The 25761-nt window shown below is 38.5% G+C and overlaps 1 protein-coding gene across 1 annotated transcript in view; it reads left to right on the plus strand.

The window, feature by feature from the left end:
• Positions 1-25761, plus strand: part of HTR3B (5-hydroxytryptamine receptor 3B) — a gene marked incomplete at its 5' end in the record, with an annotated part of 76200 nt that overhangs the window by 15820 nt on the left and 34619 nt on the right. The window lies entirely within an intron of this gene.

Genomic DNA, 25761 nt, shown 5'->3' on the forward strand with positions numbered 1-25761 from the left:
AAACCAGACAAAGACACTACAAAAAAAGAAAATTACAGACCAATATCACTGATGAATATAGATGCAAAAATCCTCAACAAAATACTAGCAAACAGAATCCAACAACACATTAAAAGGATCATACACCACGATCAAGTGGGATTTATCCCAGGGATGCAAGGATTCTTCAATATACGCAAATCAATCAATGTGATACACCATTTTAACAAATTGAAGAATAAAAACCATATGATCATCTCAATAGATGCAGAAAAAGCTTTTGACAAAATTCAACACCCATTTCTGATAAAAACTCTCCAGAAAGTGGGCATAGAGGGAACCTACCTCAACATAATAAAGGCCACATATGACAAACCCACAGCAAATATCATTCTCAATGGTGAAAAACTGAAAGCATTTCCTCTAAGATCAGGAATGAGACAAGGATGTCCACTCTCACCACTATTATTCAACATAGTTCTGGAAGTCCTAGCCACGGCAATCAGAGAAGAAAAAGAAATAAAAGGAATACAAATTGGAAAAGAAGAAGTAAAACTGTCACTGTTTGCGGATGACATGATACTATACATAGAGAATCCTAAAACTGCCACCAGAAAACTGCTAGAGCTAATTAATGAATATGGTAAAGTTGCAGGATACAAAATTAATGCACAGAAATCTCTTGCATTCCTATACACTAATGATGAAAAATCTGAAAGAGAAATTATGGAAACACTCCCATTTACCATTGCAACAAAAAGAATAAAATACCTAGGAATAAACCTACCTAGGGAGACAAAAGACCTGTATGCAGAAAACTATAAGACACTGATGAAAGAAATTAAAGATGATACCAACAGATGGAGAGATATACCATGTTCTTGGATTGGAAGAATCAACATTGTGAAAATGAGTATACTACCCAAAGCAATCTACAGATTCAATGCAATCCCTATCAAATTACCAATGGCATTTTTTACGGAGCTAGAACAAATCATCTTAAAATTTGTATGGAGACACAAAAGACCCCGAATAGCCAAAGCAGTCTTGAGGCAAAAAAACGGAGCTGGAGGAATCAGACTCCCTGACTTCAGACTATACTACAAAGCTACAGTAATCAAGACAATATGGTACTGGCACAAATACAGAAACATAGATCAATGGAACAAGATAGAAAGCCCAGAGATTAACCCACGCACCTATGGTCAACTAATCTATGACAAAGGAGGCAAAGAGATACAATGGAGAAAAGACAGTCTCTTCAATAAGTGGTGCTGGGAAAACTGGACAGCTACATGTAAAAGAATGAAATTAGAATACTCCCTAACACCATACACAAAAATAAACTTAAAATGGATTAGAGACCTAAATATAAGACTGGACACTATAAAACTCTTAGAGGAAAACATAGGAAGAACACTCTTTGACATAAATCACAGCAAAATCTTTTTTGATCCACCTCCTAGAGTAATGGAAATAAAAACAAAAATAAACAAGTGGAACCTAATGAAACTTCAAAGCTTTTGCACAGCAAGGGAAACCATAAACAAGACGAAAAGACAACCCTCAGAATGGGAGAAAATATTTGCAAATGAATCAACGGACAAAGGATTAATCTCCAAAATATATAAACAGCTCATTCAGCTCAATATCAAAGAAACAAACACCCCAATCCAAAAATGGGCAGAAGACCTAAATAGACATTTCTCCAAAGAAGACATACAGACGGCCACGAAGCACATGAAAAGATGCTCAACATCACTAATTATTAGAGAAATGCAAATCAAAACTACAATGAGGTATCACCTCACTCCTGTTAGAATGGGCATCATCAGAAAATCTACAAACAACAAATGCTGGAGAGGGTGTGGAGAAAAGGGAACCCTCTTGCACTGTTGGTGGGAATGTAAATTGATACAGCCACTATGGAAAACAATATGGAGGTTCCTTAAAAAACTAAAAATAGAATTACCATATGACCCAGCAATCCCACTACTGGGCATATACCCAGAGAAAACCGTAATTCAAAAAGACACATGCACCCAAATGTTCATTGCAGCACTATTTACAATAGCCAGGTCATGGAAGCAACCTAAATGCCCATCAACAGACGAATGGATAAAGAAGATGTGGTACATATATACAATGGAATATTACTCAGCCATAAAAAGGAACGAAATTGAGTCATTTGCTGAGACGTGGATGGATCTAGAGACTGTCATACAGAGTGAAGTAAGTCAGAAAGAGAAAAACAAATATTGTATATTAATGCATGTATGCGGAACCTAGAAAAATGGTACAGATGAGCCAGTTTGCAGGGCATAAGTTGAGACACAGATGTAGAGAATGGACATATGGACCCCAAGGGGGGAAAACTGCGGTGAGGTGGGGATGGTGGTGTGTTGAAATGGGCGATTGGGATTGACATGTATACACTGATGTGTATAAAACTGATGCCTAATAAGAACCTGCAGTATAAAAAAACAAACAAAACAACTAATACTAAACTTTCATTGGGTTATTTGTATGGAAATATGTTAATATAAATGTTTCAGACATTACATGAAATTTCTAAAAATCTTATATTTGTATTTGTATGGAAATATGTTAATATAAATGTTTCAGACATTACATGAAATTTCTAAAAATCTTATATGTTCTGGTATAATGTTATAAGTCATAATCCTAGTTATTACTTTAAAATGTATATCTCAGAAATAACTAATTTTCTTGTCAACTGCATTATTATGAACTTTCATCAAATCTTTAACCGTGGTCATTTTTAAGTCTTTTGTCATTTACAGACAGTTCTGGGTGTACTCTGATGATTTTGCAAATATGTTCCTATAAAAGGGTTTCATCTTCAAGAAATTCATGGAAAAGACTCTGACAAGTACAGGTTTCTGGTAACTGACTGTACTGCTGAACTGAATGAATAAGCATTTTCAGAACTCTAATGAAAAACTGATGAACTCATAAAAGTGCTAACAAAAGATTAAGATGAAAAAAAAAATTAATTACATGGGACTGAGTGAACTGATGTGGATGAGTATAATTTTTGTGACTTTATGTCTGAATTAAAAAAAAAATCCCACAAGGACTCAGAGGCAAAGAATATACAAATCAATTTTCACTGCAAAGTAAAGGAGCTGTTACAGTGGAGGATTACTGGACTGAATGTCAATATTATGACATAGTATGAGTGTGTTTCATGTTTGGTAATTGCAATCATTGTTGATTTTGTTGTGGTCGTCCATGTACAATGCTTGGTGTCAGTCTATTTATCTCTTGTAAAAATAAAATACAGTGTGTGTGTGTGTGTGAAAAAAAAAAAAAAGAGAAAGAAAGATTTGGGGCTGACAAGGGAGGAAAAAAAAAAAAAATCTTCCAACAAACAAAAGTCCAGGACCAGATGGCTTCACAGGTGAATTCTGTCAAACATTTAGAGAAGAGCTAACACCCATCCTTCTCAAACTCTTCCAAAAAATTGCAGAGGAAGGAACACTCCCAAACTCATTCTCTGAGGCCACCATCACCATGATACCAAAACCAGACAAAGACACTACAAAAAAAGAAAATTACAGATCAATATCACTGATGAATATAGATGCAAAAATCCTCAACAAAATACTAGCAAACAGAATCCAACAACACATTAAAAGGATCATACACCACGATCAAGTGGGATTTATCCCAGGGATGCAAGGATTCTTCAATATACGCAAATCAATCAATGTGATACACCATATTAACAAATTGAAGAATAAAAACCATATGATCATCTCAATAGATGCAGAAAAAGCTTTTGACAAAATTCAGCGCCCATTTATGATAAAAACTCTCCAGAAAGTGGGCATAAAGGGAACCTACCTCAACATAATAAAGGCCATATACGACAAACCCACAGCAAACATCATTCTCAATGGTGAAAAACTGAAAGCCCTTCCTCTAAGATCAGGAACAAGACAAGGATGTCCACTCTCACCACTATTATTCAACATAGTTTTGGAAGTCCTAGCCACAGCAATCAGAGAAGAAAAAGAAATAAAAGGAATACAAGTTGGAAAAGAAGAAGTAAAACTCTCACTGTTTGCAGATGACATGATACTATACATAGAGAATCCTAAAGATGCCACCAGAAAACTACTAGAGCTAATCAATGAATTTGGTAAAGTTGCAGGATACAAAATTAATGCACAGAAATCTCTTGCATTCCTATACACTAATGATGAAAAATCTGAAAGAGAAATTAAGGAAACACTCCCATTTACCATTGCAACAAAACGAATAAAATACCTAGGAATAAACCTACCTGGAAGACAAAAGACCTGTATGCAGAAAACTATGACACTGATGAAAGAAATTAAAGATGATACCAACAGATGGAGAGATATACCATGTTCTTGGATTGGAAGAATGAATATTGTGAAAATGACTATACTACCCAAAGCAATCTACAGATTCAATGCAATCCCTATCAAATTACCAATGGCATTTTTTACGGAACTAAAACAAAAAATCTTAAAATTTGTATGGAACCACAAAAGACCCTGAACAGCCAAAGCAGTCTTGAGGGAAAAAAACGGAGCTGGAGGAATCAGACTCCCTGACTTCAGACTATACTACAAAGCTACAGTAATCAAGACAATATGGTACTGGCACAAAAACAGAAACATAGATCAATGGAACAGATAGAAAGCCCAGAGATAAACCCACACACCTATGGTCAACTAATCTATGACAAAGGAGGCAAAGATATACAATGGAGAAAAGACAGTCTCTTCAATAAGTGGTGCTGGGAAAACTGGACAGCTACATGTAAAATAATGGAATTAGAACACTCCCTAACACCATACACAAAAATAAACTCAAAATGGATTCAAAACCTAAATGTAAGACTGGACACTATAAAACTCTTAGAGGAAAATATAGGAAGAACACTCTTTGACATAAATCACAGCAAGATCTTTTTTGATCCACCTCCTAGAGTAATGGAAATAAAAACAAAAATAAACAAATGGAACCTAATGAAACTTCAAAGCTTTTGCACAGCAAGGGAAACCATAAACAAGATGAAAAGACAACCCTCAGAATGGGAGAAAATATTTGCAAATGAATCAATGGACAGAGGATTAATCTACAAAATATGTAAACAGCTCATGCAGCTCAATATTAAAAAAACAAACAACCCAGTCTAAAAATGGGCAGAAGACCTAAATAGACATTTCTCCAAAGAACATATACAGATGGCCAAGAAGCACATGAAAAGTTGCTCAACATCACTAATTATTAGAGAAATGCAAATCAAAACTACAATGAGGTATCACCTCACACCAGTTAGAATGGGCATCATCAGAAATCTACAAACAACAAATGCTGGAGAGGGTGTGGAGAAAAGGGAACCCTCTTGCACTGTTGGTGGGAATGTAAATTGATACAGCCACTATGGAGAACAGGATGGAGGTTCCTTAAAAAGCTAAAAATAGAATTACCATGTGACCCAACAATCCCACTACTGGGCATATACCCAGAGAAAACCATAATTCAAAAAGACGCATGCACCCCAATGTTCATTGCAGCCCTATTTACAATAGCCAGGTCATGGAAGCAACCTAAATGCCCATCGACAGACGAATGGATAAAGAAGATGTGTTACATATATACAATGGAATATTACTCAGCCATGAAAAGGAACAAAATTGGGTCATTTGTAGAGACGTGGATGGATCTAGAGACTGTCATACAGAGTGAAGTAAGTCAGAAAGAGAAAAACAAATATCGTATATTAACGCATATATGTGGAACCCAGAAAAATGGTGCAGATGAACTGGTTTGCAGGGCAGAAATTGAGACACAGATGTAGAGAACAAACGTATGGACACCAAGGGGGGAAAGCGGCAAGGGGGTGGGGGTGGGGTTTGATAAATTGGGCGATTGGGATTGACATGTATACACTGATGTGTATAAAATTGATGACTAATAAGAACCTGCTGTATGAAAAAGTAAATAAGATAAAATTCAAAAAAACCCCAAAATGTGGCTGATTGAATAATAATAATAATAATAAAAGATGAATCTATACACTGCCTACAAGAGACTCACTTTAGAGCTAAAGGCACACACAGACTGAAAGTGAGGTGATAGAAAAAGGTATTCCATGCAAATGGAATTGAAAAGAAAGCTGAGGTAGCGATACTCATATTAGACAAGGTAGACTTTGAAAAAAGTCTATAACAAAGGACAAAGAAGAACATTACATAATGATAGAGGGATCAATACAAGAAGATAACATAACTTTTGTTAACATATATGCACCTAACGTAGGAGCACCTAAACTTATAAAGCAAGTGCTAATAGACATAAAGGGAAAAATAGACAATACAATTCAATTCAATTCAATACAACACAATAATAGTAGGGGATTGTAACACACCACTTACATCAATGGACAGATCATGCAGACAAAAAATCAATAAGGAAACAGTGGCCTTAATTGACACATTAGAGCAGTTGGACTTAATAGATATCTACAGGACATTCCATCCAAAAACAGCAGAATACACATTCTTTTCAAGTGCACATGGTATGTTCTCTAGGATAGAACACATGCTAAACTACAAAGAAAAAGTCTCAACAAACTTAAGATGATAGAAATTATACCAAGTATCTTTTCTGACTATAACTATATGAAACTAGAAATCAATTACAGGAAGAAAAAGTGGGGAAAATGCAAACATGTGGAGACTAAACAACATGCTACTAAAAAACTAATGGGTAAATAAAGAAATTAAATGGAAATCAGAAAATACCTCAAGACAAATGATAATAAACAACTTTCCAAAATCTATGGGACACAGAAAAAGCAGTTCTAAGAGGGAAGTTTATATTAATACAGGCCTTCCTCAAGAAACAAGAAAAATCTCAAAGAAACAACCTAACCTACCATATAAAGGAATTAGAAAAAGAAGAACAAAGCCCAACGTTAGCAGAAGGAAGGAAATAATTAAGATCAGAGCAGAAAATCACATGGTCGTATATCTAGAAAACCCTAAAATCTCCACCCCAAAACTATTAGAACTAATAAATGAATTCAGCAAGGTTGATGGATACAAGATTAATATACAGAAATCTGTTGTTTTTCTATACAATAATAATCAACTATTAGAAAAAGAAAGCAAGAAAATAATCCCATTTAAAATTGCATCCAAAAGTATAAAACACTTAGGAATAAATTTAACCAAAGAGTCAAAAGACTATACTCTGAAAACCATAAAATGTTAATGAAGGAGATTGAAGATGATACAAAGAATTGGAAAGATATCCCATGTTCATGGATTGTAAGAATTAATATTGTTAAAATATCCATACTAGGGGACTTCCCTGGTGGTCCAGTTGTTAAGACTTTGCCTTCCAATGCAGGGGGTGCAGGTTTGGTCCGTGGTCTGGGAGGTAAGATCCCACATGCCTCTTGGCCAAAAAAACCCAAAACATAAAACAGAAGCAATAATTGTAACAAATTCAATTAAAAAAAAAACTTTTAAAAAAGTCCATACTACTCAAGGCAATCTACAGATTTAATGCAGTTCCTATCAAAATACCCATGACATTATCCACAAAACTAGAACAGATAATCCTAAAATTTATATGGAACCACAAAAGACTCTGAATAGCCAAAGCAATATTTGGAAAAAAGAACAGAGCTGAAGTTGTAATGCTCCCTCAATTCAGACTATATTACAAAGTTTCAGTAATCAAAACAGCATGGAACTGGCACAAAACAGATACATTGATCAGTGGAACTGAATAGAGAGCCCAGAAGTAAACCTATGCATATAAGGTCAATTAATCCTCAACAAAGGTGGTAAAATATACAATGGGGAAAAGACAGTCTCTTCAACAAGTGCTGTTGGGAAAACTGGAGAGCTACATGTAAAAGAATGCAATTAGAACACTTTCTCACACCATATACAAAAATAAACTCAAAATGGATTAAAGACCTAAATGTAAGGCTAGAAACCATAAAACTCCTAGAAGAAAACATAGGCAGAACACTTTTGATATAAGTCATAGCAATATTTTATTTTTTTTGGACTTGACTCCTCAGGCAAAGGAAACAAAAGTAAAAATAAGCAAATGGGACTTAATTAAACTTAAAAGCTTTTGCACAGCAAAGAATACCATCAACAAAATGAAAAGACAACCTACTGAATGGGAGAAAATATTTTCACATGATATGTCTGTTAAGGGGTTAATATCCAAAATATATAAACAGCTCATATAACTCAATATCAAAAAACAAAGAACCTGATCAGAAAATAGGCAGAAGACCTGAACAGATATTTTTCCAAAGAAGTCATACAGATGGCCAACGAGCACAAGAAAAAATGCTCAGTGTCACCAGTTACCAGGGAAGTGCAAATCAAAATCACAATGAGATATCACCTCACACCTGTCAGAATGGCTATTATCAAAAAGACCACAAATAACAAATGTTGATGAGGATGTGGAGAAAAGAGAACCCTCATAGACCGTTGGTGGGAATATAAATTGGTGCAGCCACTATGGAAAACAGTATGGTGGTTCCTCAAAAATCTAAAAATAGAAATACTATATGATCCAGCAATTCCACTCCTGGGTATATATCCAAAAAAGAAAGAAAACACTAATTCGAAAGATATATGCTTCCCTATGTTCATAGCAGCATTATTTTCAATAGCCGAGATATGGAAGCAATTTAAGTGTCCATCAACATATGACTGGATAAGGAAGACAAGGTGTATATATACAACAGAACACTTCTCAGCCATGAAAATTTGCCATTTGCAACAACATGGATGGACCTGTAGGGTATTATGCTTAGCGAAATAAGTCAGACAGAGAAAGACAAGTACTCTATGTTATCACTTATATGTGAAATCTAAAAAATAGAACAAACAAATAAATACAACAAAACAGAAACAGACTCACAGAACAAACTAGTGCTGACCAGTGTGGAAAGGAATGAGGGGAGGGGCAAGATAGGGGTGAGGGATTAAGAGGTAGAAACTATTAGGTATAAGATAAATAAGATACAAATATATGTTGCACAGCACAGGGAATATAGCCAATATCTTATAATAACATTAAATGGAGTATAATCTATAAAATATTGAATCACTTTGTTTTTCACCTGAAACTAATATTGTAAATCAACGATAAAAAAATATCCAGAATACTGACAGGACCAAATGCTGGTGAGGATGTGGAGCAACAGGAGTTCTCCTTCATTTCTGGAGGGAATGCAAAATAGTACAGCACTTTGGAAGACAGTCTGGCAGTTTCTTATAAAACTAAACATATTCTTATCATGCAATCCAGAAACTGTGTTCCTTGGTATTTATCAGGAGGAATTGAAAATTATATCCATACTAAAACCTGTACACAATTGTTTATAGTAATAATTATTCATAATTGCCAAAACTTGGAAGCAATTGAACTGTTTTTCAGTAGGTGAATGGATAAATAAACTGTGGTACATCCAGACAATGGATATTATTCAGCACTAAAAAGCAATGAACTCTCAAGGCATGAAAAGACATGAAGGAACCTTAAATGCATATTCATATGTGAAAAAAGCCAGTCTTAAATGGCTACATACTGTATGATTCAAACAATATGACATTCTGGAATAAAAAAACTATGGAGACAGTAAAAAGATCAGTGGTTGCCAAGGAGTTGGGGGAGGGGGCATAGGGGATAGCAAAGTACAGAGGATTTTTAGGGCAATGTAAATACTCTGTATGGTACCATAATGATTAATACATGTCACTCATTATGCATTTCTCCAAACTCATAGAATGTATAACATCAAGAGTGAAATGTAGTGTTAACTACGGACTTTGGGAAATTATGACATGTCAGTGTAGGTCTATCAATTGCAATAAATGCTCCACTTTGGTGGGGGATGTTGATAATATGGGAGGCTCTGCGTGTGTTGGGTGGGGCAGGGTGTGTATGAGAAATCTTTGTACCTTCCCCTTAATTTTGTTGGGAACCTAAATCTACTTTAAAAAATAAAGTCTTCATTTAAAAAAATAATGAAGCAAAAATTTAAAAACTCTATCTATACTGGTTTTAATAATAAGATTATGTGCTGGGAACTTACCTATTTTTCTGAAGTTTGTAGCCTTAGATTTCCTCTGAGGGCTAATCATATAATTTGGAGTTAATTCAATCTCTAAGATTCTCTGAGAGCTATAAACTAAGAATATGAAGGAGTTGGCATATTTAGCAATGATGGAGCACCCTAGAGTCTTTAGTTTGAAGGATCACACTCGACCTATTTCATTACAATCAATAAAAGTGCGTTGAATAAATAAATCAGCACACATTGTGATGGGCTGAATTGTGCTCCCACCAAATGTGTATGTTGAAGCCATTACTTCTAGTACCTCAGAATGTTACTATGTGGAGAATATGTGGTCAAGTCCTTTAAAGATGTAATTAAGTTAAAATGGGGTCATTAGGGTGGCCCTTAGTTCAACACGACTGGGATCCTTATAAGAAAAGATTAGGGCACAGAAACTTACACAGACCAAGGGGCAACCAGGTGAAGACACAGTGAGAAAGTAGCCACATGCAAGCCAAGGAGAGAGGCCTCAGAAGAAACCAACCCTGTTGATGTCTTGATCTTAGACTTCCAGCTCCAGAAGTGTAAGAAAATAAATTATTTAAGCCCCACAGTCTGTGGTATTGTGTTATGACAGCCCTAACAGACTAATATATACTATTCTATTTGACAAGCCTCATAGTTGAATTCAACAATCAAGTACTGAACCTTCACTGTACCATTTTACCGTGCTCGATGCCAGCTGGATGATTAAGGCATAGCCTCTCTCCCTTAAGAGCCCTCTAGTTCAGTGAGGCAGACAAACATGGTGATGAAGAATGATTCCACACAGACTCAGAAATGTAGACGCACTATCAGCTCAAATACTTTACCTAACGGAAAGTTATTCTGGGGCACAAACTTAGCACCTGGCCAAACTACCATTGTTTTAACAAAGGCTTTTTAGTTGTAAGTAAGAGAAACCAGCACAAAGAAGCTCTAAGTAAAAAGGGGCAAGGAAGGCTTTTTTGGAGGCCACAGGGCAACTTCTTGGTAACATAGCTGGGCCACAGGAGCACTGAAACCAACTCTTGGAGAGTCATCAGGAATCAGTTACTCTTCTCTTTGCTGCCACGTGATTTCTCATCCTTGATCTCTCTAGAGGTCTGTTTTCTTCTCATTCTCTGTCGTCCAGTTGCTTCTCTGTGGAAATGATGGAAATTGACATTCCCCCGGCCCCAGGTCCATGACACTTTCCCAGCCCCAGTACCACTAACCAACTGGCCAGTGACTTATCCCCCAAGTTCTGGGAGAGAGTCTAGTGGTCCACTTGGACCAGATGTCCACCCCTTGTCCTATTGGCTTTGGTCAGAGTGGTTGGGAAGACAATACAGACATGGCCATGGGAACTGGAGAAGGAGGCAATTATCAAAGAAAGGAAGTGTACACAGGGCAAATATCCTGACAGTTTCTTTTTACAAGCGTCAAAGTAGAATTCAATAATGAATGAAGCGAAATTCATTCCATCCATCTACAAGTGCATCTATTTGCACTGATTTAAACTTGTGATTTTCAGACCTGGTTGCACATCAGAGTCACCTGTGGAGTTTCAAAAACATGCCAGTGCCTTGTTCCCACCTTTTACCTTAACATCAGAATCTGTGAAGTTGGGGCCCACGTAATTTTTTTAAAGTTTTTAAGCACTCCAATGATCCCAGTGTGCTGCCAGGGTTGCAAACTTCTTGTTTAGACTTCATGCCATTATAATTTAGACTTCCGATTTTATGGTTTCATATCTTATTCTTTAATACTTTAAATTATTTATTTATTTATTTATTTGGCTGTGCCAGGTCTTAGTTGCAGCACACGAGATCTTCGTTGCGGCCTGCAGGATCTTTCTTTTTTTTTTCGTTGTGACATGCAGGCTCTTAGTTGCAGCATGCAGGCTCTTAGTTGCAGCATGCAGGATCTAGTTCCCTGACCAGGGATCGAACCTGGGCCCCCTGCATTGGGAGCACAGAGTCTTAACCGCTGGACCACCAGGGAAATCCCTTCATATATTATTCTTAAAAGATGTGATCAAGTTAGGAATCATGTGCCTCTGCTAAAATTTATGGCAAAATCATCATTGAGTATTTTGGGGAGAGAAGAGCTTCCTTCAGGGTGGGGTAGTATTAATTTGAAGGTACCTTTTTGTTTTATTTAAAAAAATTTTTTTATTGGAGTGTAGTTGATGTACAATGTTGTGTTAGTTTCAGGTGTGAAAGGTAGCTTTTTATATTTCTGTATGATTAGGCTCTGAAACAAAGTTGATCATCAGGTTCCTTAGAGTGTAACAGTCTTCTGGAAAAATAAGAAACTTAGTATCTCCCACACATCTTTGCTGACTCTTCAGTGGAAACCTTCAGTGATCTTCCCAGCTCTTCTCAGATCCCTTTTTACTGTTTCTGTGCTCCCTTATCTCAACTTCTATGTGCTATTGCTTCCAAATGCCAATACCTAGAACTTTCGTAGAACTTTCCTTGGGCTCCTAAAGTTTTGTCTGCCCAAGAAAAGAGCAGAAGATGCCTGGGAGTTCACTCCCTGTCACCCCTGCCCCCCAGGCCCAAAGCCAATGACGGACAGGTGTGAGTATGCCACCAGGCTCCCTTACTAACGAACAAAGCGTTAGTGTAGCTTTCTGTCAGTTTCCCTGCAGTGTGAGGCTATGACCACTGTTTTTCCTTAGCTATTTCTATTGTGAGTACTTCTACAATAAACACGCGTTCACAAATCCTTATCTCAGGTATGTTTCAGGAAAACCCAATCTAAGACATTCAGCTTTATGGAATTTTATACTTTCTGTCTAATATTAAAATTCTATATGACTTTTAATAATAACTGTTTATAACTTTTCAGATAAGGAGCATCAAGGCTTTACCTATTCCTGCTCTTAGGAACAGAGTAGGGAAGTCACTGAGTCACTGGGAAACTCCCAGAAACAAAGAGTTTGGAGGAACAAAAGTAAGTGAGCAGGGAGGAATTGGTTGACATTTGTAAGCAGCATGGAAATAGATTAGACAGCTTGGTGTGAGTTGATGTTGGGGAATCTAAGGAGGGATAGTCAGAACAAAGAAAAAAGAGTGGTGACACGAATAGAGGTGGGACGTGACTTTCAAGTCACATAAAAGTGCACCGTGTAATAAAATAGAAAACAGCTTGGCGTTTTCTGGGGCTGCAGGTATGACAGCTGCCACAAGGCAGCGCTCTGATTACATTCACTTTGACTTCCAAGTAGCTTTCCCTTTTCCCACTCTGCAGTCTTTAAGAGCTCTGACTAGAGGTCTGTCACACTCCAGCCATAGTCAGCCAGCCTATTATTAGTGCCAAGCCTTCCTCCTGGAGCAATGACAGTGTAAATTTCAGCAATGGCAGAAAGGGGACAAATACAGCTGTTGTGCATTTTAGAATAATTGCTACAGGCCATTTGGAGACAGGTTTATAACAACAGCACTTATACAGACATACAGTATTTCACTTTTCCGTTTTATTCTCTCTTCAACGCTTTTTAACACGAACTTATTAATCCACTCAACTCATGTGAATCTGGAATTATCTGCCTCCCAATTTTACACAGTGAGGCTTGCAGCCCCCTGGAAGGTACCATGCTCTTTCTTTTCTTTTTTTTTAGTTTTTATTGGAGTATAATTGATTTACAATGTTGTGTTAGTTTCTGCTGTACAGCAAAGTGAATCAGTTATACATACACATATATCTACTCTTTTTTTAGATTCTTTTCCCATATAGGTCATTACAGTGTATTGAGTAGAGTTCTCTGTGCTATACAGTAGGGCCTTATTAGTTATCTATTTTATATATAGTAGTGTGTACATGTCAATCCCAAACTCCCAGTTTATCCCTCCCCCCTGACCTTTCCCCTTTGGTTAACCATAAGTTTGTTTTCTATGTCTGTGACTCTATTTCTCTTTTGTAAATAAGTCCATTTGTATCATTTTTTTAGACTCCACATATAAGTGATACTATATGATATTTGTCTTTCTCTGTCTGACTTCACTTAGTATGATAATCTCTAGGTCCGTCCATGTTGCTGAAATGGCATCATTTCATTCTGTCGTGCTCTTTCATCTCACCATCCAGCCTTTTCACATGCTTTTCCTTTTGCTCTCCTAGTTCTCTCCTCACCTACCTATCTTTACCCAGCACAAATGTCACTTGTGAAAAGCCTCTCCTCACCTCACCCCAAATCTGGGCTCCATTTTTTTTTTTACTTCTATTTTCCCCCACTTCACTCATCTGCTGGCATTTATCTCATTGTATTCTAGGTGTTTCTTACCTATTACCTCCACCCCAATTTCCTTGAACTCCCTTATCTTTCTATCCCCAGTGTCTACCACAATTCTCCACAGAGTGAATGAATGAACGAATAAAGCAGGCTCTAAAAGATCAAAGCCCTTGCCCATCTTGAGTCCACAGCAGAGATAGAAATATCCAGAAATTTAGACCATACCAAAATATCTTACTGGTTTCTGTGATTGACCGTATCCAGGCCTCTCCACAGAAGACTCCTAAATGAACCTAAACGGAAAAGTCCTGGGCTCTGCGGTGAGCCACAGGTCACAAGAGATTCCCTAGTGCTGGCACAGCAAGACATGAAGGCTCATGATCTGTGCAGAAGGCCTGACCAGCATGGCATTGTGAGTCAGACTATTTGCTTTACACTGCAGTCTAAGCAGCTTCTGGAACTGCTGTCATTGGAGGAATACACAGAAGCAGCAAGCCCCCAGGTCTACAGTCCTCTGGCTTCTGGGGGGACATCTCCCTCCTGGTGATCACAAGACCCCCGAATTTTAGGGACCCTCTGAGAGACTCAAAGAGAGGCATGAACTTCCTGCATTTGTGTCCCATGTTTATCCTTTTCACGGCTTGCTGGCCAGTTCTGGAGCAAACTAAATAAAAGCAGTCTTGATCTGAACCCAAGTCATCATTCTCACCATCCTTTGTGAGATGGGTAGTGAAAAGATAGCATATTATATGTGGTTGTGAAAAAGCTAGGCCCTTCTTGGTGCCATCTTTCCTGCATAAACCAAAATTCTTTTCTGCCTATTTGTTAATTCCTTCCTTCCTCTCCTCTTTCCATCCTTCTCAAACATTTAATGAGCACTCACTAGGTACCAAGCTCTGTGCTGGAGATAGAAGGATGAATAAGATACAGTGCTCTGCCTTCAAGAAACCCACAGAATTCTGAGAGATAGGAAAGTAAACAAATAGTCATAATACACTTGACTTAAGTGCCATAATGGAGGTGTCTATGAAGCCCTGTAAGTTCAAGGGAGTGGGCCCTGGGGTGCTAGTGGGTGTTTAGTAACCAGTTGGTCAGAGGAGACCTGATTTTTGGTGTTTGCTGGTTCCCTTGTGGCAGATACTTCCGTCATGGCTGATTTCAAGCTACTAACCTGAACACGGGGTTGGGAAGGGATGTACACAGTTGCCCCCCCGCCTTTTTTTTTTTTTTTGGCTGTGCAGGGCGGCCTTCGGGATCTTAGTTCCCTGACCAGGGATCGAACCTGTGCCCCCTGCAGTGGAAGCGCAGAGTCCTAACCACTGTACCACCAGGGAAGTCCCCACAGTTGGCCCTTTTGATGTGGTAAGAGCCAGCTCCAGCATACCACCATGATTTCTGCCTTGTGAGATCCTGAGCAGAGAATTTATCCCTGCTGTGCCTGGGCTTCTGACCTACAGAACTTTGAGCCCACAAATAAGCTTTGTTTTAAGCTGCTAAGTGTGTGGTAATTTGTTATGCAACCATAGAAAACTAAACAGAGCCTATTATACCCTTTTTACAGTTGTGAAAACTGAGGCCTAGAAACAGTAAGCAATTTGACCAAGGCCATGAGCAGCTAGCAAGTGATGGAGCTGGGCGGCAAAATGAGGTGTGTCTGACTCCAAAGCCTGGAACCTTAGCTCTTATGTTCTCATGGAAAACAATGTCACATAACCACGAAAGGCCAGGGTCATGGCGGACCATATTTCTTTGTTTATTTGTTTATTTTTAGGGACCAGAAAATGTGCATTATTATTAAAAAATGAAATCCTGTGCCAGAAAAAAAAAAGCAAATGTTCAATGTAGCTTTGAACTTGAAGTGGTACCCAAGTGGTTACCTTGATATTTATTTCAGAAGACAATGCTATGGAATAAAAGAAATTTCATATGGGACTCTACTCATTAAATATTTGAGTTTGGCTAGAGTGTCCATTTCTGCTTTTCTCCTCCAGCCTGACCAGATGTGCTCAGAAAATTTCGTTCTCCCTGAATATGTACATCTGTCAAAATTCCTGTCAATTTTAGCACTACTGCCAAGGGAGTGAACAAAGAGAGTTAGCGATTAACTTCAAAGAACTTTGTTGGAGAGGAATAAAGATATTTAAGGCCTATTTTGTCAACTAATTGCATTTGCATATTTATGGGATTTACTGATATAGCAGTAATTAAAAACTATTTAGTAGTCTTAAAGGACACATAACTCAGTTGCTGTTTGCATAATAAACACTTCCTTATTATGTTTGCATAATAAACACTCTCCCACTGCTTCTTCCAAGAAACTGGTCCAAGAGGTGTCATATCTCACTTGGAAATAATGGAAAAACAAAGTGCAAGGGCTCATAGGAATGTGGAGAGGGGACTTCCGAAATAAATATATTTCTAGGTACTCTCTTAATGTTGGGCCTGGCCTGAACTGCTCTCAGAGAATGGCAGATTCAAACTTCAGATTAATAGGTCTTTTTTTCCCCAGGTGATATTTAAGAAGCCTGAATGCTTATCCCCTGACAATTCCATTTTCTTTACTTTAATACCCTGACCTGTTTGAAGGGTCTGAACAGGGTTCACCCTGCATTCATCCTTCCTAAAGAGATGTCTAAGGGGGATGAAATCTTTGACTAATGGATTGCAAGAAACAATGTGAGTAAACAGTATTGAATTTAAGGAGTTGAGAAGAGATGGTTTTCATGGAAAATTAAAGGTTGATCAAGGGACAGATACCAAATGTAAAGGCACTGAGTATATAAACTGAACCTAGACAGGACAGTAAGGTTGGGAAAAGAAAGCTCTGAGCCATCTGGTGGTGCAGAGCAGGGCGATCAAGGGAAGATCAGGAAATATCTGTATATAAACTACTTTGAAGACAAGTCACTCACACAAAACTTTCCTGTCTTTGCAAAATTCATCAGTCAATAAAGAGCTGTAATAGGCAGGATCACCAGACTGTTGTTAAATTAGCTAATGAAGGTCGTAATGTACCTGTATAACACGTCATTAGCAGTGGCCTTCCAGCAACAGATGGGTATATGAGAAAGTGAGCTGGAAGGGAGGGCAAGCATGTCCCAGGAGGTTTGACTTAGAGCCATGGCTTACTAAAATGTGTGGCAAGAAGATAAAGTTGATTACCATCTCAATTAAACCTTTGCATAAAGGCAAGCTTCTGTGTTCCCTGCCCATAAAAAAAAAAAAATGGTCTGCTTCCTGCAGCTTGCCTTTCTCCTGTCCTAATTCATCTCATAGGTAGAAGCCAACAATTCAAAGCATTGATGGGAAGTGATGGGATTTTGATGGCCGGATCAGTCCTTGATGATCTTACCTCTTGATGAAGCCCCATTTATTTTTCTACCCTATCTCAAGGGTATTTCTCAAACTTTCCATAACTTTGTATCCAATTTCCTCTACCAGGTTATACTTCTTTTTTTTACTTTTTCTTCTGAAAAAGTAAAAGTATTTTCAAATGCCCAGCAAAACTGGAAGCACAGGAAGTAGAAAGAACTCTCCACCCCCACCAGCCATGTGAGAGTTTGTTGCCAACATGATGACCCTCCACCTGTGATTACTTAGAGCATTATTCTTACAAACAAGGCCATTATTTTACATAATCTCAATACAATCAAAATTAGGAATTCAACATCGCTATATTACTACCATCTAATCCACAGACCCCATTTGAGTTTCACCAGTTCTCTCCAAAATATTCTTATGACAAAAGGATCCACTGCAGAATCGCACGTTGCACTGAGTTGTCATGCCTCTTTAATCTCCTTTTGTTTGATATGGTTTCTCAGTCTTCCTTTAACTTTCATATCCTTGACACTTTTGAAGATTACATGCCTGCTGTTTTGTAGAATATCCCACAATACGGGGTTTCCTCCTGGATAGATTCAAGTTATGAATTTTTGGCAGGATGACAGCAGAAGGGCTGCTGCATCTTCTCAGATCTCACGGTGCACAACTCCCATAACTGGTGATGCTAATTTTCATCATTTGATTAAGGTGTTGTCTGCCAGACTTCTCCATTGAAAGATTTTTTTAAAATTAATTAATTAATTAATTTTTGGCTGCGTTGGGTCTTCTCTAGTTGCAGCGAGCGGGGGCTACTCTTTGTTGCGGTGCGCGGGCTTCTCATTGCGGTGGCTTCTCTTGTTGCGAAGCACGGGCTCTAGGCGCGCGGGCTTTAGTAATTGCAGCGTGCGGGCTCAGTAGTTGCGGCACACGAGCTTAGTTGCTCCGCAGCATGTGGGATCTTCCTGGACCAGTGTTTGAAGCTGTGTCCTCTGCCTTGGCAGGCGGATTCTTAACCACTGCGCCACCAGAGAAATCCTGAAAGATTTTTTTAAATCTTTGTATTTAATAAGTATTTTGTGTTAATGTCCTGTTCCTCATCAAACTTTTGCCCACTAGTTTTTATCACCCATTGATGTTTCGTTTGTGAATTAATTGTCACTATAAAGATTCCATTATTTCTTCTACATTTATTAGTTGGCAATTCTAATTTAAGGGAAAAGTTTTCTCTTCTTCCCATTCATCTCTTTATTTAAATCAGGATGGACTCATGGATTGTTATTCTACTTCATGAGTTATAATTCTTTGCCATCATTATTGATTTTGATGCTTGAATCATCACAGATTTGGCCAGTGGGAGCCCCTTCAAGCTGACTCTGTCCTTTTATCCTGTCCCCATGATTCTTTTAGCACTTTTTTGCTTTGTGATACAAGGAAGCGTTCTAGGCTCTTTTTCTACTTTCCTGCCCTGGCCCTGGCATCACGCATTTCTCCATTTCTTCCTTGTAGGTATGTATGCTATTTAGAGACCAAGATCTGGGTGTTAGGTGTACTCATTTTTGTTAGGGTGTTCTTGCTCTCAGGTGCTCTAGTGGACAGAGCTAGGAACATATGCATGTATGAACACATGTACACACACGCTTATATTTGTATGTATTTCAATATTTAGCTACATGTATTGAAAACCAAGAGTTCACTCTCATACTTCCAAAACCAGCTCAACACTACATGGTTCATCCTAGTTTTCTCCCTTTCCATATTTGTAACTGCTTTCACCAACATCTATATTTTACTGGTAGATGAAAATTAAAAAAAGAGCTTCATGGATTCTAAACAAAGGGACCAAATAATTAGGAGAACAAGGATCAGGTATATACTTCCCCCCTCCTCAGTTTGTTCTGTGAAAACTTATCTCAGACCTGTGCCTCTACATTCCATCTATAGTAAAAAGCAGGCAGATGTTGGAAATGGTATGAAATTTAATTTTTGTTTCTAGAGCATCTAGGGGTCTACCAATGCAAGATAGAGTAATGTGGAATGATGCATCTTTTTCCTTAATAATGAAAAGTGAATGGGGCTCAATCAAAAAGTGAACAAAAAAAACCCAGTTTTTATTGAGTGATGTTAAACTTTAGTAGTTTTCATCTTCAGTAAGCCTAGACGCATTCTCTCTTACGTAGTTACTTTCTGAATTGTGGGCAGTGAGAATTTAAGAAGCATTTCTATTTATCAAAAATCGATGTTTCTTTTAATGAAAGGGACTTAGGAGAAACAAAAGGCACTCTTCCCACTGTACTGTTAGCAGTTGCTCTTCATTTGACAATACCAGGTTTCCATTAGCTTAGTGTAATTCAAGAGTCCAAAAATCATAGTCAAATGCTGAAGATGTTACTGCATAAGTCTGATTTAGATCAGCTATTTGGATCTCAATTATTAATGAAATTAGTGTCCTAAATGTCAGCAAGAGCACTGCCTTAGGTAAACGCTGTAAAGGAAATCACATTAGTGTGGAATTTCCCCTCCTTAGGGGCTCCTCTTAGATTACATTATTCACTTAGCTATCTCCTGTCAGGGAAATTGAAATGTTGGCCAAGATCTGATCCTGGGGCAGAACCAAATGGAGAAGTTAAGAGGTATTGCAATGGCATCAATTCCAAAACATTTGTGTGGTGCTGGTACTGCCCTTGGTCCCATTTAGTGTTTACAAAATAGCACCAGCAAGGACAGCATAAACTGGCAAACAGAGAAGAACGGAATGGAAAGGAGGTCTTTCAGGAAAGATTGAGTGGCATTCCATCCAATAGGCAAGTTCGTGTTTCTCATCTTCTGGAAGTGCCTGGGGAACACTGGCACGTTCAATGGCCCCTCTGTGGCCTTTGGTCCTGGTGGCCACCTCAGGTGAGTCCTTTAATGATATTACTAGGCTTTGAATATTAACGCCTAGAAGCTAGAGACATGGTTTTCTACGTTGTGCTGTATAATTCCTCACAAGTGTTTGTTTTTATTTACCATCTATAAAACGTCAGTCCTGTGAAGCTACACGGAGACCAACAATTTGTTACGACTTTGCTCTTACAATTATAGATGTATATACACCTAGGGTCACACAGTGGGGCTTTATACATGGCTGAAAATATGCTCTGAAATGTTATAATTGTCTGATAAATTTCTGCTTCCTTAGAAATCAAGCTTTCTTTACAACAATTGACATTGAGAGTTTGGGGTATTCTCTTTCAGATTTACTTTTATGTCTGAGTAGTATATTTTTATTATCCAAAGTAGTCTTGGCTTTTAGTAACCCAGGGAGAGAGTCCCTTGGATCCATCAGGGCTACAGAAACCTGGATGTCATTTTGGTATTAGGGGCTTTACATCCAGCCGTACAAAGTCTGTGTAGGTGATGAGTGTTTCTCTAAAGATGCGCTGTATAAACTTGCATGTTTTGAGTGTACAATTCCCCTTAAAAATACTTTAGAAACTAATATATATATATATATATGTATATATGTTTTCTTTCCCTAAATTTCTGGAACTAAAATTCCATAGTGCCAGTATTAACTCTACTGAACTGAGCCATTTGAATTAGGACACAATTGGTTCTTAGGAAATATACACAAATCAAAAAGTTATGTTTATGCTGGTGTTTCCCAACACCCCATTTTCTTGAGGGTTCTCCTAGAGCTCGTGTCTGAATTTCCATGTTTTGAAATATAACTGAAAGTGGAATGAGTCAATTACGGAGATGAGGAAGGAATTTGGTAGCCAAGCAGCTGGCAATGATTTTTTTATTGGGTAGAGAAGAAAAATAGCCACTTATCATTAAAGTATAAAAATGCTGGGTGTTGAACTTAAAGGATAAAAGCATATCTTAATTATAAAAATGAAAACAGAGGGAATTTCATTAAATGTCAAATGGGTTTCTTAGCAGAAAATAATTGTGAACATTAAACTAAGTAAGGTAAAATAGAAAAATGAAGGTTTGAAAACAGAAGAAATTCTTCTTAATGATTTCTCTTTCTAATGTTTTGCATTATGCTTGATTTTTGCTCTAACTGTGGCAGAGAAACTGTTTTAATAGTGTCTCGTAATCAGTGCTTGACCATAAATCATACTGAGAACATTTGTTGCAGAAAAATTCATGCTTTGGAATTTTTACTGGTTTAATATCAATATGATTTGTAAACATTAAAGCCCTGAACCAACCACCAATTCACCGCTGCACCCAGGAGACAGTGTGCTGGGGTAGGAGGCCTGGATTAGAGCCATCTAGTTCCTGCCACTCTACTCACCAGCCACGTGACCCCGGGCAAGTCAATTAACCTCTTAGAGACTCTGTTTCCCTGTAAGTTAACTGTTTATTTTGTATATTCATGAAGACCGAAGAAGATAGCATTATGAAATTGTAAGGTGCAATGCAAATGTAAGATATCACTGACCTGAAAACACACAAATGGGGACTTCCCTGGCAGTCCAGTGGCTAAGACTCCGTGCTCCCAATGCAAGGGACCCAGGTTCGATCCCTGGTCAGGGAACAAATCCCACAGGCAGCAACTAAGGGTTCACATGCTGCAACTAAAAGATCCCGAGTGCCGCAACTAAGCCCCGGCACAGCCAAATAAATAAATATTTTTAAAAAACCCACAAACACAGAAAATAACAATGGGCTGTTTCTGTCCAAAAATGTACAACATGCAACTCTTCCTTTTGAAGGGTTACTCACTGCTGTTCCTAGTGTTCTCAGGGAGCCAGTTCAGGGTAGTGCCAGAGTAAGAGCTTGACCTTTGCATCCAGATCAGTCTTGTTTAAATTCCGGCCTCCTCACTTACAAGCTGTGTGATCTTCAGTGGTACTCACCTCACTAGGCCTAGAGTCCCTCACCTGTAAGTGACCCTTCATGGGGCTGTAGAGTACCTATTCTTGCAGAAGTTAAATGAGATAATTCATGTAAAGGGCTCTCAGCCCAGTGCCTGGCACACAACAAATTATTTAATCAGTATTAGGTATTCAGTAGTACCATGCACCCAAACCTCTGTTTCCTTGTAACATCTCAGATATATGTATTGCTACCAACCAGGTTTCTTGGCCTTCCTTAATCAATAGAAATTGATAAGAGGCCAGACAAGAAATTCAGGCAAGGCTCTACTGGGACCCCTACTATAGCAGGGAGGAGCAAAAACAAGTAACAGTTTCCCTTGCTTGCTTCCTGAGGTGGGACGAGCTGCTTCCTTACGTGGGGTGAGGGTAGGGGCGGGTCCAGGGGTCAGGTCGGAGCGGTGGCTGAGGTGGTCGGCCCACCCCTTTGGTGGTGCTGTGTGCAGGGGGCATGTGCAATACCCTGCTTTTGCCCCCTGCTCTTCAGAAGTGGCAGCTGGGTTTTTTTGGTCTTTTTGTATCTTGTTGTCCATAATTTGCCCTAACTGCACATGCACACAGTTATTTTTAGTCCCTTTTAGTTTCTTTGTATTTTGCTTCTTAAGGAGATGTTTGTCCAGGTGTAAGCACTGCAGCAAAGCACTAGGTCCCAGGTCCCAGCCTGTCTCAGTATCACTCGCTTATAATCCTAAAGGTGGTATACTCACTAAAGCAAAAAGAGCTTTTTTCATCAAAGTGCCCAGAACACTCTAAGATAGGCGTGTGTGTAACTCATTGAAATAAGGAAAACAAAGGAATAATTCTACTGTATTCTTATCTTTTTAAAATCTCTCTTCACCTAAAAGTGCTTCACAGCTCAGTTCCTAACACATTCTACTTTCCAGAAATTTTACAAGTGAATTATTTGAAGCTGATTATTGGCATTCAAGGAGGCAGTGCTAGTGAGGAATCTCTCCTGGGTCTGTTGATAGTTTCCATCAGTGTCTGTTGAAACATCACTGAACTGTGAGTCATTTAGTGCCTGTGTGAATGTCACATTAGCTTTCAAGGGGCATAATTTACTGTTAATTAATGGTCACTTAAATCCTTAATCTCTCTCCTCTGATCTTTCTTCTCAGGCAAATTTGCACTCATAGTAGAAATGTAATTCATTATTTCTTCCCATTTTAAACAAAGAACTCTTTCCCTCTGTAGTTTATTTAAGCATACTTCCATTTGCTTCTGATTTTTCTCCAATCATTGCCTGTTTCTCTTTTGGTCCTATTTCCAGCTTCCAGAACATTCTCTTTTTACCCAAAGACTTTGACACATTCTAGAAAGCATGTGTTTACCCATAGGGGACCTATGAATTGTTTCCTAGAAAAGGTATCAGAGGGGAATTTGAGTCTCCATGAACAGAGGGTATAGGGAACACACATTCATTTCTCAGAATTATGTCTTAACTCTGTCTCAAGTGGTTTCCTGTATTGAAACAGGCACATTTCAGTGGTTCCCCAACTGGGACTTGAATTGGGAGCTTCCAAGGGAGGTAAGAGTGAACTTGCCCAAAGCGAAATTCTCAGGAAAAGCACCAGACCAGCTTTGCTTTGGGCTCCAGAATTCTCTCCCCCCAGGGTCCGCCAGCGAGAAACAGTCTCAGGTAGAGAGATTCACAGCACATTTTTTGACAATCACAGTTCACAGAAACTAAAGATGATGCCTGATGCAAGCCACCCACCTTAGTCCCGCATGCCAGCATAGCTGTTGCCACTTCTGGCGTCTTGTCGGGTGAATAGTTAGGGAGTTAAAACGCTAATTAGATTCCCAGTTCAGATGGTAATGGAAGTGAATATTCCACTGCCCACAATGAGTCTGGAATTGCACCTCCAGCACCGTTGTTAGCATTTTGGTCACATCGACATTGATAAATATAGAAATTGCTGCCTGCGGCAGCAAGTGACACAGCATCATTCGTAAAGAGATGGGCATAAACAGGATTGTCGCATGGGGAGAGGATATCTCATTTACAGTTTTCTGTTGGATCCTGCGTGCCTTCAGCAGCTCATCAAAATAACCATCAAAACTGCTGAGAGCCGAGGTGAATTCACGCGCAGGACACTACGGATAGATTTCACTCAGGCGCTGTTGGCGGGAGGTGTGCAATTTGCTTCAGTCCAATGACTTAGCGAAGCTTTGAATTCCCCAGGGGCCGGCAAAGCTGGTGAACAAAATATCTTTTTGCAATTCCGAGAAAGCCCTCACAGATTTGTCACTTCCAATTGCTGGTGCTCATTTCTCTTGCTTGCTTTCCCCTGGCCTTCCCGGCCTCAACACCAATCACGGCTCCTCTACAAATCGAGATTCCTGGGTCATAGGAAATGGTTGTTCCCTGGAACCACAGAGAATTTTCCCAAAATGAAGATCTCATTTTCTGACAAGTGCATTTTAAGGCAGAGTGAGAGAAAAGATACATTTTTGAGGAGAAAAATATGAATTGGAATCTCACTAATCCCATTATTCAGAAATCCACACAAATCTCTGGGTTCAACTGGTTTGTCTATGTTTCTGCTTGGGCTTTCAGTGTGATTTTGAATTACAAATGGAAAATCCAAAGAAAAATCCAAAGAGGAAGTTAAATGTTGGCTAAGTGCATAGGAAGCTTTCTCCTATGTACCGGGAGGGGGTGATATGGAAAAAAGAAAGGATGCTGTCTCCAAGATGCAAGATTGTTGTAAAAATGGAACTGTAGGTGCAAGTTTGCATCCTCAGAGATGGGGTTGATTTATTTATCTTTACAATGAGATTTCTCCATTGGGCACTTAGACCATCAGCTTACTTTGCTTTTTTTTTTTTTTTTTTTTGCTTTTTAATTGAAGTATAGTTGATTTACAATGTTTCAGGTATACAGCAAAGTGATTCAGTTATACACACACACACACATACACACACACACACACGTATTCTTTTTCAGATTCTTTTCCATTGTAGGTTATTATAAGATATTGAATATAGTTCCCTGTGCTATGCAGTAGGTCCTTGTTGTTTATTTTATATACAGTAGTGTGTATCTGTTAATCCCAAAGTCCTAATTTATCCCTTCCCCCTCTTTCCAGTTTGGTAACCATAAGTTTATTTTCTATGTCATCAGCTTACTTTAAATAAGTGTCTGCCAATAAGCCCGCTAGTTGGCTGTGAACTTAAGCAGTTTGGATGAGCTGAAAAGTATGTCTTGCTAGGAGCCA

The sequence above is a fragment of the Balaenoptera borealis genome, assembly GCF_965194805.1.
Source record: "Balaenoptera borealis genome assembly, chromosome: 11".
In the NCBI taxonomy this organism is placed as follows: domain Eukaryota; kingdom Metazoa; phylum Chordata; class Mammalia; order Artiodactyla; family Balaenopteridae; genus Balaenoptera; species Balaenoptera borealis.